The following is a 16157-nucleotide window of genomic DNA, read 5'->3' as shown; positions in this document are numbered from 1 at the left end:
GCGGAGGCGGCCGAGGTGAGCGCTCTGGGCGCCTGTGAGAAGGGAAGGCCCCGGCTGCTGGGCAGTCCTTGCGCTAAAGGGGAGGGGGGAGGACCTCCAGCTGGCGGGGGTCCGAGGCCAGCACGTCCTGCTGAGCCTCCGAGGGAACGAGAAGCGACGGCTGTGAGCTGTTGGTGGAAGGAAACGCAGCCTTTGTTTTCTCAGAGGCAGGGCCCTGGACTCGCAAATATGTGTCCTGAGTCCCCGACGTACAGGTTCCGAGCCGCCGGCCTCCTGAGGTCGTCGGTGTGAAAGGGGCGGGTGCTCGTGAACGGAGCTCAGAGCCGCGGCGCTGATTCTGGGGGCGGCTGGAGAAGCCTTGGGTCTCTTCCTCAAGACGTCTCCCCAAACCTCACTTTCCGTCTGAGCCTTTTTTTTTTTTTTTTTTTTTTCCTGGCCTCTACCTCTGTATCGCAAGGAGCCGACTTGAAGGCAGGTCTTGCGAATGAAAGCGGACTGATTTAAAGACTCAAGACGCAGTGGGTCGGGAGGCAGAGGGTTTGAATGTCCGGGGATCGGGTAGGCCGCGTGTGGGCTCTGGGAGACTGAGAAGGACCCAGTGTCTGGGGTACTTCACTGTGCTGGGTGGCTGAGGAGCAATGAAATCAAGCGGCCAGGGCCCAAGGAGAGGGTAGCTCCAGGGGCTGCTGAGGGAACCGGGAGGAAGGGCTGAGAGATGGGGTCAGAGCAGATGGTCACCAGGCCGCACGGAGCCCCGGCGGAGACCCTCTGCCGCTGCCTGGCAGCACATTCAGGCTCAGAGCCCGAGTGGAAGAAGGAATGTGGGTGCACTCAGCACAGGCTCATCGATTTGGGGGTGGTTGGGGTGCCTCCAACACTCTGATCCAAATGGCCTCACCTCAGGGAGGGGACATAGCTGTGCCTTCAGCATCCGATGGGCGTTTCCAGCCTGTCTGGGTGGCCCAGGGGCTGGAGAGTTTGACAGGTTCTCTGGGGATGGATTGCTTTTGGTTTCTCAGAGGCAGGACTCTGGACAGGAAATGTCTCTCTTGAATCTTGGCCTCGCAATTGCCAAGCCCCGCCCCCCCCCACCCAGGTCACTGTCATGCGGCAAAGGGGCTGATGGTCATGAATGGAGCACTAACAGTGGTGCTGGTTCCTCTGGGTGACTGTGCAAATCGCTAGGTTTTGTGCTTCAAGACCCCTCCCCCAAACTCCCTCCTCTCTTTCCTTTGGGGCCTCGTTTTCCTGTCCCCAAGCCCTGTTTCAGGGAGGAGACTTAAAGGTGGTTCTCGGGAATTAAAGTAGGGTAATTGATTGAAAGGATGCTCTCATGACACATGTGGGTGGAGAAAACAGAGGGTTTAAGGCATTACATTGGGGTGGGGGGTGCGTGCTGGGAGTCTTTGAGAGAATTTACCCCTCTCTCTGGTACTTCACTTGGCTTAGAAGGTCAGGAGGAATTCCATCAAGCTGGCAGCTGCCCAAGGCCAGTATGGTCCTGGGGGGCTGCTGAGGGAAACCCGAGGAAAGGCTGAGAGTCAGTGGTAGAGGAGACGGCCTCCGGGAGGGGCCAGAGCACAGACAAAGCCCATCTGAAGCCCCCTGGCTGCACCTCCAGGCTACGAGGTGGTGCCAAGAGGGGTTAGTGGGAGCCCCAGGATGTGTTAAGATGGCTCACAGGGCACCACTGACTTTCTGGCACAAATTGACCCACGTCAGGGAGGTCAGGGAGCAGAAAGATGTGTGCTTTCTGCATCTGATGGGTGGTTCCATCCGGCTCTGGCTGCCCAGGGGCCAGAGAGGTGGACGTGTTCTCTGGGGTTGGTTTGCTCTTTGTTTCTCAGGGGGCAGGGACACTGGACCCACAATATCTGTCTTGAATCTTGGCCTTGAAACTACGAAGCCTGCAGCTTCTATAAAGTCATCACGTGTCCAAAGGGGCTGGTGGTCATGAATGGAGCTTATGAAAGCGGTGCTATTTTGAGGGGCAGACAGGAATCCCTGTGCTTTATCTTTCAGGAGTTCTCCCCAAATTCTTTCTTCCCCTTCCACCTGAACCTCTATGTCCTGTCTGCAATCGCGGTTTCAAGGAGCAGAACTAAGGGAAGGGCCTGAGAGGGAAGGCAGCTGGGACTGATTTAAAGAAGGCTCTCGGTACCCAATGGTGGGGATGCAGAGGTTTTTATGTATTGGGGTGGGGTAAATTGGGGTGAGGGCTCTGGGAGACTGTGAGAGGGAAATACCCCAGTGTCTAGGGCATTCATTCAGCTCAGCAGCTGAGGAGAAATGAAATTGAGCAGCCCAGGCCCAAGGCCAGTGTGAAATAAAGCAGCCCAGGCCCCAGGCCGGAGTACCTTCTAGGGCGGCTGAGAAACAGGAGGAAGGGCTGAGAGGTGGTGTTAGACTGAAGGTCACCAGGCTGAACCCCAGCCCAGGCAGAGCCCCTGGCAGACGCCTGGCTGAGACTCCGGGCTCAGGGATGGAGTTGAAGAAAGAGTTGGAACACTCAGAACATGCTTATGGTTTTGGGTTGGAGACAGGGCACCGCTCCTGCTCTGGCCAAACGGACTCACCTCAGGGCAGGGACACAGCTGTGCCCTCAGCATCTGGCGGGCATGTCAGCCAGATCGGTGCCCCAGGGCCAGAGTGTGACAGGCTCCCTGGGTCAGCTGGCCCTGTTGCTCCAGAGGCAGACCCTTGGGTCCAGAAACAACAGGGCTACAGATGGGGCTTTGACGTTTGAAGCACTGGTCTTGGGCACAGACCAGCGTGAGTGTTCTCTGCCCCTTCCTCTCAGTGAACTGAACACCCAAGAGGAGAGGGCGTGATGTCAGCCCGGTTTCAGAAACCTGAACATTCGAGATTCGAGCCAGGAATTTGCTTGTCCCTCAGAGAGCCTGTCAAATTTTCTGGTCATTTATCGGAGAAACACGCTGAATTTGAGCCAAAGATGTGTGAGCAGAATTATGCCAGTATCCTGAGGGGAAAGAAATTGGCCAGATGATAAGAGGCGCCCTGTAACCCCATCTCAGCCCCGAGCACTTCCGTGGGGTCTCGTCATACAATCGGCAACCATGTATTTCAGCCTGAAGGAGAGGAGCGTCTCCGGGGTTCTCCAGAGCCCTTTGACCAGAATGTGCTGCTGTAACAGCAACTCTGAGCCCTGACAGCCTCCAACAGCACAAGTCCGCTCTGCAGTACCCGGGGGCACTGCCAGTGTGATTTCCTTCCTCCTCTCCCTTTCAGCGCACAGAAACACGCTACGGGCTGGGGTGTGACAATCTCTGAGCCGGAACTCACCCCACACCCTGAAATCAACAACCCCACTTTGTCAGTCCTGTGAGCAGCCCCTGATCGGTCAGCACCCTTCAAGCCTGGGACCCAGCAGGAAACCAAGGACCATGCAGCCTTTGTAAAAGTTACCTGGTTTCAGGTAACCTCCCTGCAGCAGGTGTCTGGCCGAGGAGGGAGAGAGTCAGGTGGGAGGGAAGGAAAAGCTTGAGGAGATCTCTGGAGAGAGAGAGCACAGGTATGAGCACAGTCTGCGCCCGAAACCACTGTACCGACACAGTGCCTTCACAACCAGAAGGCCACCTTTCTGGAAGTACATTCTACATGGACCAGCCTGATTCCAGCAAATTGTAGGGCTAAAATCCAAGCCCGGTATTTCTGGGTCCAGAGTTGTGCCTCCAAACCTCCAAGAGGACTCAGACCCGAGTTAGCCTGTCAAACTCTCTAGCCATTGGGCCACCAGACCAAGGACCCATCTCCAATCTTGCCTGGGGGCCTGAAGGTGAAGTCCAGGCGATGGGGTGGGGGGGGGGGCACTCTGGTGCTATGGCGCCATCTGGTGGCCATCTGCTCTAACAATCTCAGGCCTCCCTCTGCCTCCCACAGCAGAAGCCTGGTCTGCACTCCAGGCAGAGGCCTGGGCCCCTTGCCAGCCTGGTTTCCTAAGTCCTCTCCCTCACAGCGCACTGAAAGGCATGATGGGGGGAATATCTCAGAGTCAGCCAGGGCCCTCACCCCAACTGAGACCACCCCACTCCCTGAAATCAGACACCTTGGTAAGTTAGTGGAACCAGGTGGCCCTGCATCAGCACCCCGCAGCCCTGCACCTGGCTTGAGATCCAGGACCTCCCAGGCGTCATTCACACTCCCTGGATTGAGGGAGGTTCCTTGACAGGGTCCCCCACAGAGGAGGAAGCGGCTCAGGTGGAACAGGAGGAAGGAGGAGGTGGAGCTCTCTCGAGAGAAAGGCACAGGAGGAGCCGAGACCTGCCCCCACAGCACCACCACATTAATGAGCTGCATTCCTGAGCAGAAGCCCAGCTTTCCCGAAGCCAAATTTCACCGCAGGCTGGTTTACAACTCTGCACGCCCAAGATTTAAGGCAGGGGTTTCTGGGTCCAGTGATGTGCTTCAAACCAGCAAAGGGCACTCAGGCCCGAGGCCGCCTGTCAAACTCTCCAGCCACTGGGCCACCTGATCAGGCACAGATTGAACCGGAAATGTGGTGGCCGAACTTTAATCCTCCTCTGAGCTGAGGCACAGCGTAGGAGGCACCAAGTACCCAAATGCAAATGTCTGGGTACCCACTTGGGCCTCTGCCCAGCCTTTAATACCCTGAATCTGAGCCTGGCGATGCGGCCATGGTGGTGAGAGTAGATGGGGGTCGGGGAAGCTCTGCTGTTCCTCCGGCTCAGGCTGGTGGACAGAGGCCCTCACAGCAAGTCTCAGCCCTTCCTCTGCCTCCCACAGAGGAGCCCTGCTCTGCACTGGCCTGGGGCACCTGTCGTGTGATTTTCTTACCCATCTCCCTATCAGCACACTGAAATGCACAGTGGGGGGTGAGGGGAGTGACTGTCTCAGCCGGCCAGGCCACTCACCCCACCCAACGTTATCCCACCCCCCAAAATCAGCCACCCTCCTTTTAAGTCAGGACAGCAGGCTTTGAATCAGCAGCCTTCCTCCCCGGGACTCTGCTTGGAGTCCTAAGCAAATCAGCTGTGATTCACCTTATGTGACTTTAGACGGCTTCCTTCGAGTGGGTGTCCCGCAGAGGCTGAAGCGGCTCAGGTGCAATGGAAGATGGAGGTTGTGGAGCTCTCTGGAGAGAAAGACCCAGCCGTGAGCACAGTCCACCCCCCCAAAGACTACAGCACAGGCACACGGCATTCATGACATGAAGCCCAGCTTTCCAGAAGCCAAACTCCCTGCCAGGCTGATTCTAGAAAACTGCACGTCCAACATTCAAGCCAGGTGTTTCTGGGGACTGGAGGTCTGCCTGTAAACTAGCAAAGGACACTCTGACCACAGCCAGCCTGTCAATCTCCGTCATTTTGGGGCCACCTGACCAGACAGGAATTGAATTAGACACATGATGGAAGAATTCTGTCCCCTTACTGAGTTGAGGCAAATTGGGCCACAGGGTCCAAGGCATTATGAACACAAATCAGGCTCAGGCACCACCTCGAAGTTCCATGGGTCCATCTCCAATCCACTTGGAAGCCTGGACATGCAAACAGGGAGCTGCAGGGGCCTCTGCTGTGCGCTGGCGCCCTCTGGCGGACAAGTGCTTTAACAGCAACTCAGCCCTGCCTGTGCCTCCCACAGCAGAAGCCTGGTCTGCACTGGCCTGGGCCACTTGCCAGCCTGATGTCCTTGCTCCTCCCCCTCCCAGGTGCACTGAGATACACTATGGGCAGGGGTATGACTCTCACAGTCGGCCAGGACCCTCACCCCACACGACACCACCCACACCCTGAAAACAAAGACCCCGCTTTCAATCAGCACCCTCCAGCCTTTTGACCCAGCTTGAAAGCAAGCACCACCCAGCCTTTGTTCAGGGTACCTGTTTGTAAGTGTCTTCCTTTAACAGGTGTCTGGCAGAGGAAGAAGAGGCTCAGGTGGGAGGGAAGAAAAAGCTTGAAGAAATAGAACAGTTATGAGCTCAGCATGTCCCCCCAAGACCCCTGGTTTGACACAGTGCATTCACTACCCGAAGGCCAGCTTTCTAGAGCTCAACTCCATGTGGAACAGACCGGTTGTGGCAAACTGCATGGCCAGAAAATAATCCATGTATTTCTGGGTCCAGAGTTGAGCCTCCAAACAAAGGGGACAGTTTGTCAACTCTCTAGCCACTGGGCCAACTGGCCTTTCAGGAATTGAACCATAGATGTGATGTAAGAATTATTTCCCCTCCCTCAGAGGAGGAAAATTTGGCCAGAGAGTCCGAGGTACCACATACCAAAACAGAAGGCTCTGGGATGCTAAAAACCCATCTCCAACCTTGCCTCTCAGCCTGAAGATGAAGTCTGGGAGCTGCAGGGAGGGGCGCCAATGGTGCTCTGCCGCCATCTGGTGGCCATGTGCTCTAACAGCAACTCCCAGCCCTTCCTGTCTCCCACAGCAGAACCCTGGTCTGCAGTGGCCTGGGGACCTTAGCAGTACTGGGGTGTATTGCGTGCAGATCAGTACCCACAGCAAGCACACAAGTTTTTCAGTTGTTTCCTGGGCACCAGGGACTCTCTGCTCCCTGATTCCTCATGTCAGGCAGAGGACACGTGTCCTTTCAGGATTTTGAGATGGATTCACAACCTGGTTGGGTGGCAGTGTGTTTAGAATGCTTGAAGGATTCACTGGGTTTCACAGTGCCTTGTGTTCCTCCAGAGGCAGGGGCTGAGACCCACGGAGCATTTGTGTGTATTGTGAACTGACCAGTGTCAAGCCCCTGACCATCAGTGTTTTAGGCAGGTGGAGAAAGAGGCTGGTGCTAATGAATGCATGGGGGACTTTAGTGGCATTATTTGGGGCGGCTGTGCTAATACCTGTGCATTTTTGGCTCAAGAGTCCTAGTGAAATTTCCTTCTTGCCTTTCTAGATGAGCCTGACTTCTCAGTGTGGCAGCAGGGTATGGAGGCCTGCCCCAAACCAGGTCTGATGAATTAAGCAGGGTTGATTGATATCATCAAGAAAGGTGTCGAGGAGTTCCCGTCGTGGCACAGTGGTTGATGAATCCGAGTAGGAACCATGAGGTTGCGGGTTCGGTCCCTGGCCTTGCTCAGTGGGTTAAGGATCCGGCGTTGCCGTGAGCTGTGGTGTAGGTCGCAGACACGGCTCGGATCCCATGTGGCTGTGGCGTAGGCCGGTGGCTACAGCTCCAATTGGACCCCTAGCCTGGGAACCTCCATATGCCACGGAAGTGGCCCAAGAAATGGCAAAAAGACAAACAAACAGAAAGAAAGAAAAGAATGATCTCGTGGTGTTCCCACATGGCTACCTGGCCTAAGAGTCTTTTCTTGCCACTGCTGTGGCTGTGGTAAGTGGTGCTTTGCGAGGTCAAACTCTGGCAAGACAACATCCCAGTGTCGCAGATGGCACCAAAATGTATTGATAAGTGAAAATAGATATAGAAAGGAATCATCTCAATTGATACAGACGTCAGCGAATACATGTATATATCCCTACACTGTAGATAAGGGAATTGATAGATAAGGCAGTTCTAGAGCCTCTCTTGACCCTATACCTCAGGTACCAGTGTTTTTTAAGTACAAGCCTGAGAATACACAGTATAGGCCTGTATTCATTTCCCGTGCAGAGAGTATCTGCATGCCACCCATCACTGCAGGAGCATAAATATGTAAGGAAAAATAAGAAGTAAATATTATTATAGAAATAAATTCATACGTGCTATATAATTAAGTCTGGTTGGTTGTCACATTTCCAGGAAATCCTGACAGCATGAATGGAGCCAGTTTTACTGTCCCTTTTCTCAAGAGCCAGGAGTCTCAACCCAGACACCTCTGCTCATGGCTGAGCCAATTAGCTTGTGGGTTTTTTTTTGTTTTTTGTTTTTTTTTGTCTTTTTGCTATTTCTTGGGCCGCTCCCGCAGCATATGGAGGTTCCCAGGCTAGGGGTCGAATCAGAGCTGTAGCCACCAGCCTACGCCAGAGCCACAGCAACACGGGATCCAAGCCGCGTCTGCAACCTACACCACAGCTCACGGCAACGCCGGATCGTTAACCCACTGAGCAAGGGCAGGGACCGAACCCGCAACCTCATGGTTCCTAGTCGGATTCGTTAACTACTGCGCCACGACGGGAACTCCAGTTTGTGGGTTTTTTCATCATGTATTATTTTCCATTATCAATGTTTTGCTCAGTTTCAGTTTAACAACGTAGTGATCTTATTGTCAATGCACATGCATATTCCTTTTCTCACATTATCCTCCGTTTTGTTCCAAAACCAGTGTCTAGATGAAGACCCAGAGCTATGCAGCACCGTCTCTGTGCTTACCCGCTCCAAGGGCAAGAGTTGGACCTACTACCCCAAATCCCAGTTCTTCCTACAGCTTCCCCCACCAGTCTGGCAACCAAATACCTGTTTTCCAATCCGTGAGTTTCTCTTGTGTGAAAGGTTCATTGATGTCATTTGTTAGATTCCAGATGAGTGGGTGTTCCTGAGATGATTGTCTTTCTCTTTCGACATATTTGGCATAGTACGGGAGTTTCTCTTTCCATCTGTGTGGCTGCGAACGGCATTTTTGCTCTTTTTTTATAGCTGATTATTATTACGTTGTGTATGTGTACATCCTGCTGCTAATCCAATCATCTGTCCGTGGATAGAGTGTTTCCATGTCTTGCTACAGTAAATAGTGCTGCATAGACACAGCAGGGAATTTAACTTTTTAAAAAACACTTTCTGGATATATGCCCAAGAATGGGATTGCTGGTTCATACGGTCGTTCTATATTTATCTTTCAGATTACCTTGATCCTGTGGTGCATAGTGTGGTTGTACCATATCTCGTACATACCCGCACTGGAGGAGAGCACCTTTGTCTCCAAACTCTCTCCAGTGCTTGTTATTTGAAAAGGTACTGATGGCACTGCGGAGAGGGGTGAGGGGGTATCTTGGTGCCATTTTGACTAGGATTTCTCCCCTAAAGCGTGGTGGTAATCATTTTTTTCTGGGGCTTGTTGGCCTTGGTATATCTGTTCGAGGGAAATGTCTATTCAGGTGTTTTGCCAATTTTTCCATTTTGTTGTTGGTCTTGTTTTGCTGTTGGGTGGCACCTGCTGTGAGCTGGTCATTTTGAATCCCCAGCCTGACCTGGGATTTGGGATCTGGATCAAGTGCATGGAAGATGGTAAAAAAGGTGATATTTTGCTGAGAGCTGTGATATTCCCTGTGGTTTTTCTCACAGGAGGTTTCCTGTCACCCTGTCCTTTACTTTCCATATGAGACTCTTCTGTACTCTTTATACACCTGGAATGAAGAACTGAGCTAAAGCCAAGCCTGGTGAGTTAGGGCCGGGAGAATGAGGGATGTAAAGAAAGATCTCACTGAGGTCCACCCCAGCACTTTGGGTAAAAGAGCATTCTTTGTCTCTGCGGTGGATTTGGCAAATTATGCGGCTGGAAAAACTTCGAAGGAAAGATCACTCACACATTCTTCATGTGGGTCAATAAAGTTAGAAGTGATGAGGAACAGAGAGGGGAATCAAAGGAAAAAGAAGGAAGACGTCATAAATGTAGGAATCAGAGATGGGGAACTATGAAAAAATTGTTACACGCCTATACATCCATCTTCATAAATACATAAGGGCAGGGACCTAGAAAAAAGGAAGAAGCCTGTCATGACAGGCTGGGTCAGGAGCTGAGTGTCCGAATGCAGTGGCATTTTGTAAGTCGGGCTCAGGGCCCTGAAGGCCTTTGAGAGAGAAAGAGCCCACTTGGAAGGTCACTTCTTGGTATTTCAAGAAAGCGGGGAAGGAAATCCAGTGAAAATATTGCCCATGGCCTATGCAGCCCTGGTGGCTGCGGAGCCAGAGAGAGGAAGACCTGAGAGTCGCTGTTACAGCGGATGTCCACAAGAGGGCCCCATAGTATATATCTCACCCATGTGCAGCTCCAAGGCTGCGGGTGCAGGCTCTGAGGTGGGGTTGATTGATGGTGGGTTGAGCAAGTACCCAGAGGTTTTTCAGTTGTTTTGGTGGCACCTGGCCCTCTCTGCTCCAAGATGGCTCATGTCAGCATTTTTGGACTGTCTCCCTGGTTGGGTGGCAGTGTGTTTAGAATGCTTGAAGGATTCCCTAGGTTTCAGAATGCTTCCTCTTCCTCCAGAGGCAGGATCCAAGACCCACAAAGCATCGGTGTTGTATCGTGCACTGGCCAATTTCAAGCCCCTGACCATCAGTGCCTTAGTTAGGTGGAAAAAGAGGCCTTCTATTTCCACGTGAGACTCTTCTGTTCTCTTTATACATCTTGTATGAAAACCTGACTTAAAAGCAAGTCAGGTGATTTAAGGCAGGTACATTGATTGATATAAAGAAATCTCTTACCGAGATGCCTCTGGCTCCCTGGGTAAAATTTCTGTCTTTGTCACTGTGGTGGGTTTGGTAAACTCTGTGGCTTGAAAAACATCGATGGCCAGACAGCTCATACACGTTTCAGGTAGGTCAATAAAGTTAGAAAGGTAGAGGAAAAAAGAATGAAAAAAGAAAGAAAATTGGAAATACTTTACAAATGAAGGAATCACATTTGGAAAATTAAGGAAAAAATTAATCATTACACACCTACACACTGTCGTCATAAATACATAAGTGCAGGGATACATAAAAAGGAAGAATGCAGTCATGGCATGATGGGTCAGGGACTGATTGAACAGAGTGGTATAGTGTAGGTTGGCCTCAGGGCTCTGAAAGCCTTTGAAAGAAAACAGCCCACTTGGAAGGGCACTTAGTATTTCTAGAAAGTGGAGGAAGGAAATCTAATGAGCATATTGCCGTAGTCAGTGCATACTTGGGGACTGCTGAGCCATAAAGGAGGAAAGCCTGAGAGTGGCTGTTAGAGCGGATGTCCACAAGGGGGCGCCAGAGCGGCTTCTGAATCCAGGAGCAGCTCCAAGTCCACAGGTGCAGGCCCAGAGGTGGGGTTGATGGTGTGTTGATCCGAACCCACAGCAAGCACCCAGAGGTTTTCTGGTTGTTTCCTGGGAAACTGTGACACTCTTCTCCAAGATGCCTCTTGTCAGGCAGAGGACACAGTTGTCTCTTCAGCATGTTGAGGTGGTTTGCAAACCTGGTTGTGCGGCAGAGGGTTCAGAGTGCCTGAAAGATTCTCTGGTTTTCAGAAGGCCTTGTTTTCCTCCAGAGGCAGGAGCCGAGACCCTCGCAGCAACTGTGTTGTTTCATGAGCTGGACATTTTCCAGCACTTGAGCATAGGGGGTTTGGGTATGTGGAGAAGGAGGCTGGTCCTGATAAATGAATGGGGCACTTCTGTGGCATCATGGTGGGCAGCTGTGCTAAACCCTGTGATATTTTCACTCAAGAGACTTATTGAAATTCCATTCTTGCCTTTCGAGATGAGCCTCCCATTTCATCACAGCTCCAGGTTATCTGGTCCTGACTGAAACACTTGGCAGGTACGATGAAGTAAGCAGGGTTGATTAGTATCATCATGACAAGTCTCAGGGTGTTACCTCGTGGCTTCTTGGTTTAAGACTCACTCCCTGTCACTGCTGTGGCTGTGGTAAGAGCTGCTTTGGAAGATCAAACTCTGGCCAGACATCTCAATTTTGCTGGTGGCACCCAAAGAAATTGATACATAAAAATAGACATTGAATAGAATGAGATTAAATGATAAAGAAGTCAGTGAACACATATACATATGTATATATGTATATTTATGTGTATATATATGTACATTTGTATATATGTATATTTCTACAGAGTAGTTTAGGGAATTGATAATGCTGTCTTAAAGTCTCTACTGATCCTAAACCTAAGCTGGGATAGTGGGTGTTTTTTTTGTTTTTGTTTTTGTTTTTGTCTTTTTGCCATTTCTTGGGCCGCTCTAGTGGCATATGGAGGTTCCCAGGCTAGGGGTCAAATCGGAGCCATAGCCACAGGCCTATGCCAGAGCCACAGCACTGCGGGATCTGAGCCACATCTGTGACCTACACCACAGCTCAAGGCAATGCCAGAACCTTAACCCACTGAGCAAGGCCAGGGATCGAACCCGCAACCTCGTGGTTCATAGTTGGATTCATTAACCACTGTGCCACAGTGGGAACTCCAGGATAGTGTTTTAAGTACAAATCTGGGGATGTACAGGAGTTTGCTGGATTCAGTTTTGGGGCAGAGTTATCTGCATGAACACCTGTGTGCCAGAACATTAATAGGTATGTAAAAAATAAATAGAAGTGTTAGTATAGGAAAAAATTCCTACAGGTTAGGTAATTAGGTCTGGTCAGATGTCACATTGCTAGGAATCCTTGACAGGTTAAACGGAGTCTTTTTCCCTCTTTTCTCAAGAGGCAGTCATCTCAACCCTGACACCTTCTCTGGTGTAAGCTCTTCCGGTGATTTGGGAATTTTTATTTATCATTTATTATTTTCCATTTTCACTGATATGTGGTTCTCAATTTCACTTTAACAACAAAGTGATCTACTCATACATGTATATACACATTCTTTTTTTCATAGGATGCTCCCTTGTAATCTCAAATAATTGAATAGATATAATTCCCTGTGCTTCGCAGCAGGATGTCAGTTCTTTCCCACTCCAAGGGCAAACTTTTGGATTTATACCCCTGAAATCCCAGTCGTTCGCACACCCTCCACCTCCATCTGTCAACCAAAATTCTGTATTCCAGTTCATGAGGTTTCTTCTGTATTAAGGTACTTCGGTGCCGTTTGTAATTTTCCAGATAGAAAGTGTATCCCACGGTAATTGTCTTTTTCTGTTGGACGTATTTAAATTATTATGAGAGTTTTTATTTCCATCTATGATTCTGCTGTTAGAAATTTTCTCTTTTTTATGGATGAGTAGTATTCCATTTGCAAGTGAACATACTCTTCCTAATCCAAATATCTGTCGATGGAGATTGTTTTTGTTTCCATGCCTCGCTACTATGACTAGTACTCCATGAATATAGTGGGACAGTTAAGTTTTTTAAAGGAACATATTCCAGATATATGCCCCAGAGCGGGACTGCTGGGTCATAGGGTCGTTCTACATTTATTTTTGGGTTACCTCAATCCTGGGGTCCATTGTGTTTGTACCCATTTATATAACCACCCACACGGTAGGAGGGCACATTCTTGTCCACACCCTCTCAGGGTTTGTTACTCGTAGACGTAAAATGATGGCCATTCGAAGAGGTCTGAGGTGGTACCTCAGAATCGTTTTGATTTGCATTTATCTCCTAATGGGCGATTGTGATCAGTTTCTCCGGTGCCTGTTGCCCTCTATCTGGTTTAGGGAAATATCTAATCAGGTCTTTTGCCCATTTTTCAATTGTGCATGGAATTTGTTTTGCTGTTGGCTGGTGTCAGTTGTTGAGCTGGTAATTTTGAAACCCCAGCCTGACCGGGGCTTTGGGATTCGGATAAAGTGCCTGAGGGTTGTGCATGGAAGGTGGGAAAATGGTGATACTTTGCATAGCGGCTGTGCCAACCCCTGTGTTTTTCTCTCAAATGTCTCCTGATACTCTGTCCTTTTCTTTCCATGTGAGCCTTTTCTCTTCTTTCTATACACCTGGTAGGAAAACCTGAGCTAAGGCCAGGTCGGCTGATTTAAGGCCCCGAGATGGACATATGTACAGAAAGTTCCACCAGGATCCCTCCCAACGCCCTGGCTAAATGATCTGTCTTCGTCGCTGTGGTGGGTTTGGTAACCTCTGTGCCTTGAAAATCATCGATCCGTGGACACTTCACACTCGCTTCCGGTATATATATATTCCTAAAGGCTAGCTGAGTTATTTGGTAATGAAGGCAAACATCAAGGCTTTCCTGAGCCTATACCGCAGGTGGCCGTGTGTTTTAAGTATGAGCCTGGGGATATACAGCAATGGGATGGATTCGTTTCCTGGGCAGAGTGTATCTGCATGCCACACATGGGTGCAGGAACATAAACAGGTAGATAAAAATAAATAATTTATTATAGAAATAAATTCACACACACTGGCCCTGAGGTCTGGTTGGACTCATTTTGCTAGGAAGTCCCGACAGGCCCAGCGGAGTCTGTCTGCCTGCCGCTTCTCTCAGGAGACCCTTGTCTCCACACAGACACCATCTCTGGTGAACGCTGAGCCGGTAATTTGGTGGGTTTTTTTAATCACTTATTATTTTGCATTATTGCTTATTTACGGTGCTTAATTTCACTTTAACAAAGCGATGCAATTGTTCATGTATATACATATTCTTTTTCTCACATGATCCTCCGTTTTTTCCAAAAATTGAGTAGTAGTATTTCCCTGTGCTTTACTGAAGGTCCTCCTTGCTTACCCAGTCCAATGGCAAGATTTTCAGTCTGCTACCCCCCAAATCCCAGTCCTTCCCACACCCCAAACTCCAGTCTGTCAAGCACAAATCAGTTTTCCAGTCCACGAGTTTCTTTTCTGTAGAAAATTTCATGGGTGTCATTTGTCAGATTCCAGATAGAATCGGTATCCCATGGTATATGTCTTTCACTTTCAGACATATTTCACTTACTATGAGAGTTCCTCTTTCAACCTATGTGGCTGTGGATGACATTTTTTTGCTCCATTTTATGGCTGAGTAGATTTCCATTGTGTGTATGTAAATCCTCTTCCTAATCGAATATTCTGTCCATGGACATAGAGTTGTTTCAGAGTCTTGCTATTGTGAATAGTGCTGCATGAACAAAGCGGGGCATTTAAAGATTTTTAAAAAGTATTTGCCGGATATATGCTCAAGAGTCCGATTTCCGAGTCATATGGTCCTCTTACGTCGGTTTTCCAGACTGCCTCGATCCTGTGTCCGTGGTGGTTGTGGCAGTTTACGTAACCACCCACACTGTGAGAAGGTGCCTTCAGCTCCACATCCTCTCCGGGGTTTTTATTTGTAGACTTCCTAATGAAGGTCATTCAAGAGGGGTGCCCTAGTACCTCAGTGTCATTTTGTTTGCATTTCTCTCCTAATAAATGATGTGATCATTTTTTTTTTTTCCGGTGCTTGCTGCCCTCTGTTTAACTGGTTTAGGGAAATAGCTATTCAGGTCTTTTGCCCATTTTTCAACTGGGATCTTGGTGGTGTTTTTCTGTTGGGTGGTATCAGTTGTTGAGCTGGTAATTTTGATACCCCAGCCTGACCTGGGCTTTGGTATTCAGATAAAGTGCCTGCGGGTTGTGCATGAAAGGGGATAATATGGTGATATTTTGCTTAGTCACTGTGCTAATTCCTGTGCTTTTTCTCTCAAGTGGTCTCCTGAAAATCCATCCTTTTCTTTTCTTTTCTTTTTTTTTTTTTGTTATTGTTGTTGTTGTTGCTATTTCTTGGGCCGCTCCCGCGGCATATGGAGGTTCCCAGGCTAGGGGTTGAATCGGAGCTGTAGTCTCCGGCCTACGCCAGAGCCACAGCAATGCAGGATCCGAGCCGCGTCTGCAACCTACACCACAGCTCACGGCAACGCCGGATCGTTAACCCACTGAGCAAGGGCAGGGACCGAACCCGCAACCTCATGGTTCCTAGTCGGATTCGTTAACCACTGCGCCACGACGGGAACTCCCATCCTTTTCTTTATATTGTGAGGCTCTTCTCTTCTCTCCATTCACTTGGTTTAAATACCTGAACTAGAGCAAGGTCAGGTTAATTAAGGCTGGTAGATTCAATTATATAAATAAATCTCTCACCAAGATCCCTCAAGGATCCCTTGGTAAAAGATCAATCTTTCTCTCTGTAGTGGTTTGATAACCTCTATGTCTTGAAAAATATCGATTGGCAGAAAACACACACATGCTTAAGGTGGAGTCAATAAAGTTAGAAATATGTCAAGAGAGAAAGAGAAAAATGAAAGAAAAAAGCAAGACTTTATGAATGAAGGATTCACAGTTGGAGAATAAAGAACAAAATCAATTGTGACATACCTACAACCTATCTTCATAAATACATAATTGCAGGGATATGTAACAATGGAAGTAGGATATCATGACATGATGGGTCTGGAGCTGGGTGTTTGAAGTGAGTAGCATCTGTAATATGTTTGCTACAGGGCTCTGAATGCTTTGAGAGAGAAGTAGCCCAGCTGGAAGGTCACTTCTTGATATTTCATAAACCTGAGGAAGGAAACCCAAGGAGCATATTGCCCATGAATAATGCAGCTCCTTGGGCTGTTGAGCCTGATGG

General features: G+C 49.4%; 2 long non-coding RNA genes across 3 annotated transcripts in view; both read left to right on the top strand.

Annotated features, from left to right (window-relative positions):
* The window catches only part of LOC125114831 (uncharacterized), a 56731-nt gene that overhangs the window by 28892 nt on the left and 11682 nt on the right, over positions 1–16157 (top strand). The window lies entirely within an intron of this gene.
* LOC125114832 (uncharacterized) lies at positions 557–6909 on the top strand. The gene is made up of 3 exons (XR_007131923.1): positions 557–2167; positions 3250–3333; positions 5885–6909. It is a non-coding gene; the product is annotated as an uncharacterized LOC125114832 (long non-coding RNA).

The sequence above is a fragment of the Phacochoerus africanus genome, chromosome 14 (genome assembly GCF_016906955.1).
Source record: "Phacochoerus africanus isolate WHEZ1 chromosome 14, ROS_Pafr_v1, whole genome shotgun sequence".
Classification (NCBI taxonomy): Eukaryota; Metazoa; Chordata; class Mammalia; order Artiodactyla; family Suidae; genus Phacochoerus; species Phacochoerus africanus.
This window is presented reverse-complemented; position numbering and strand designations above follow the sequence as displayed.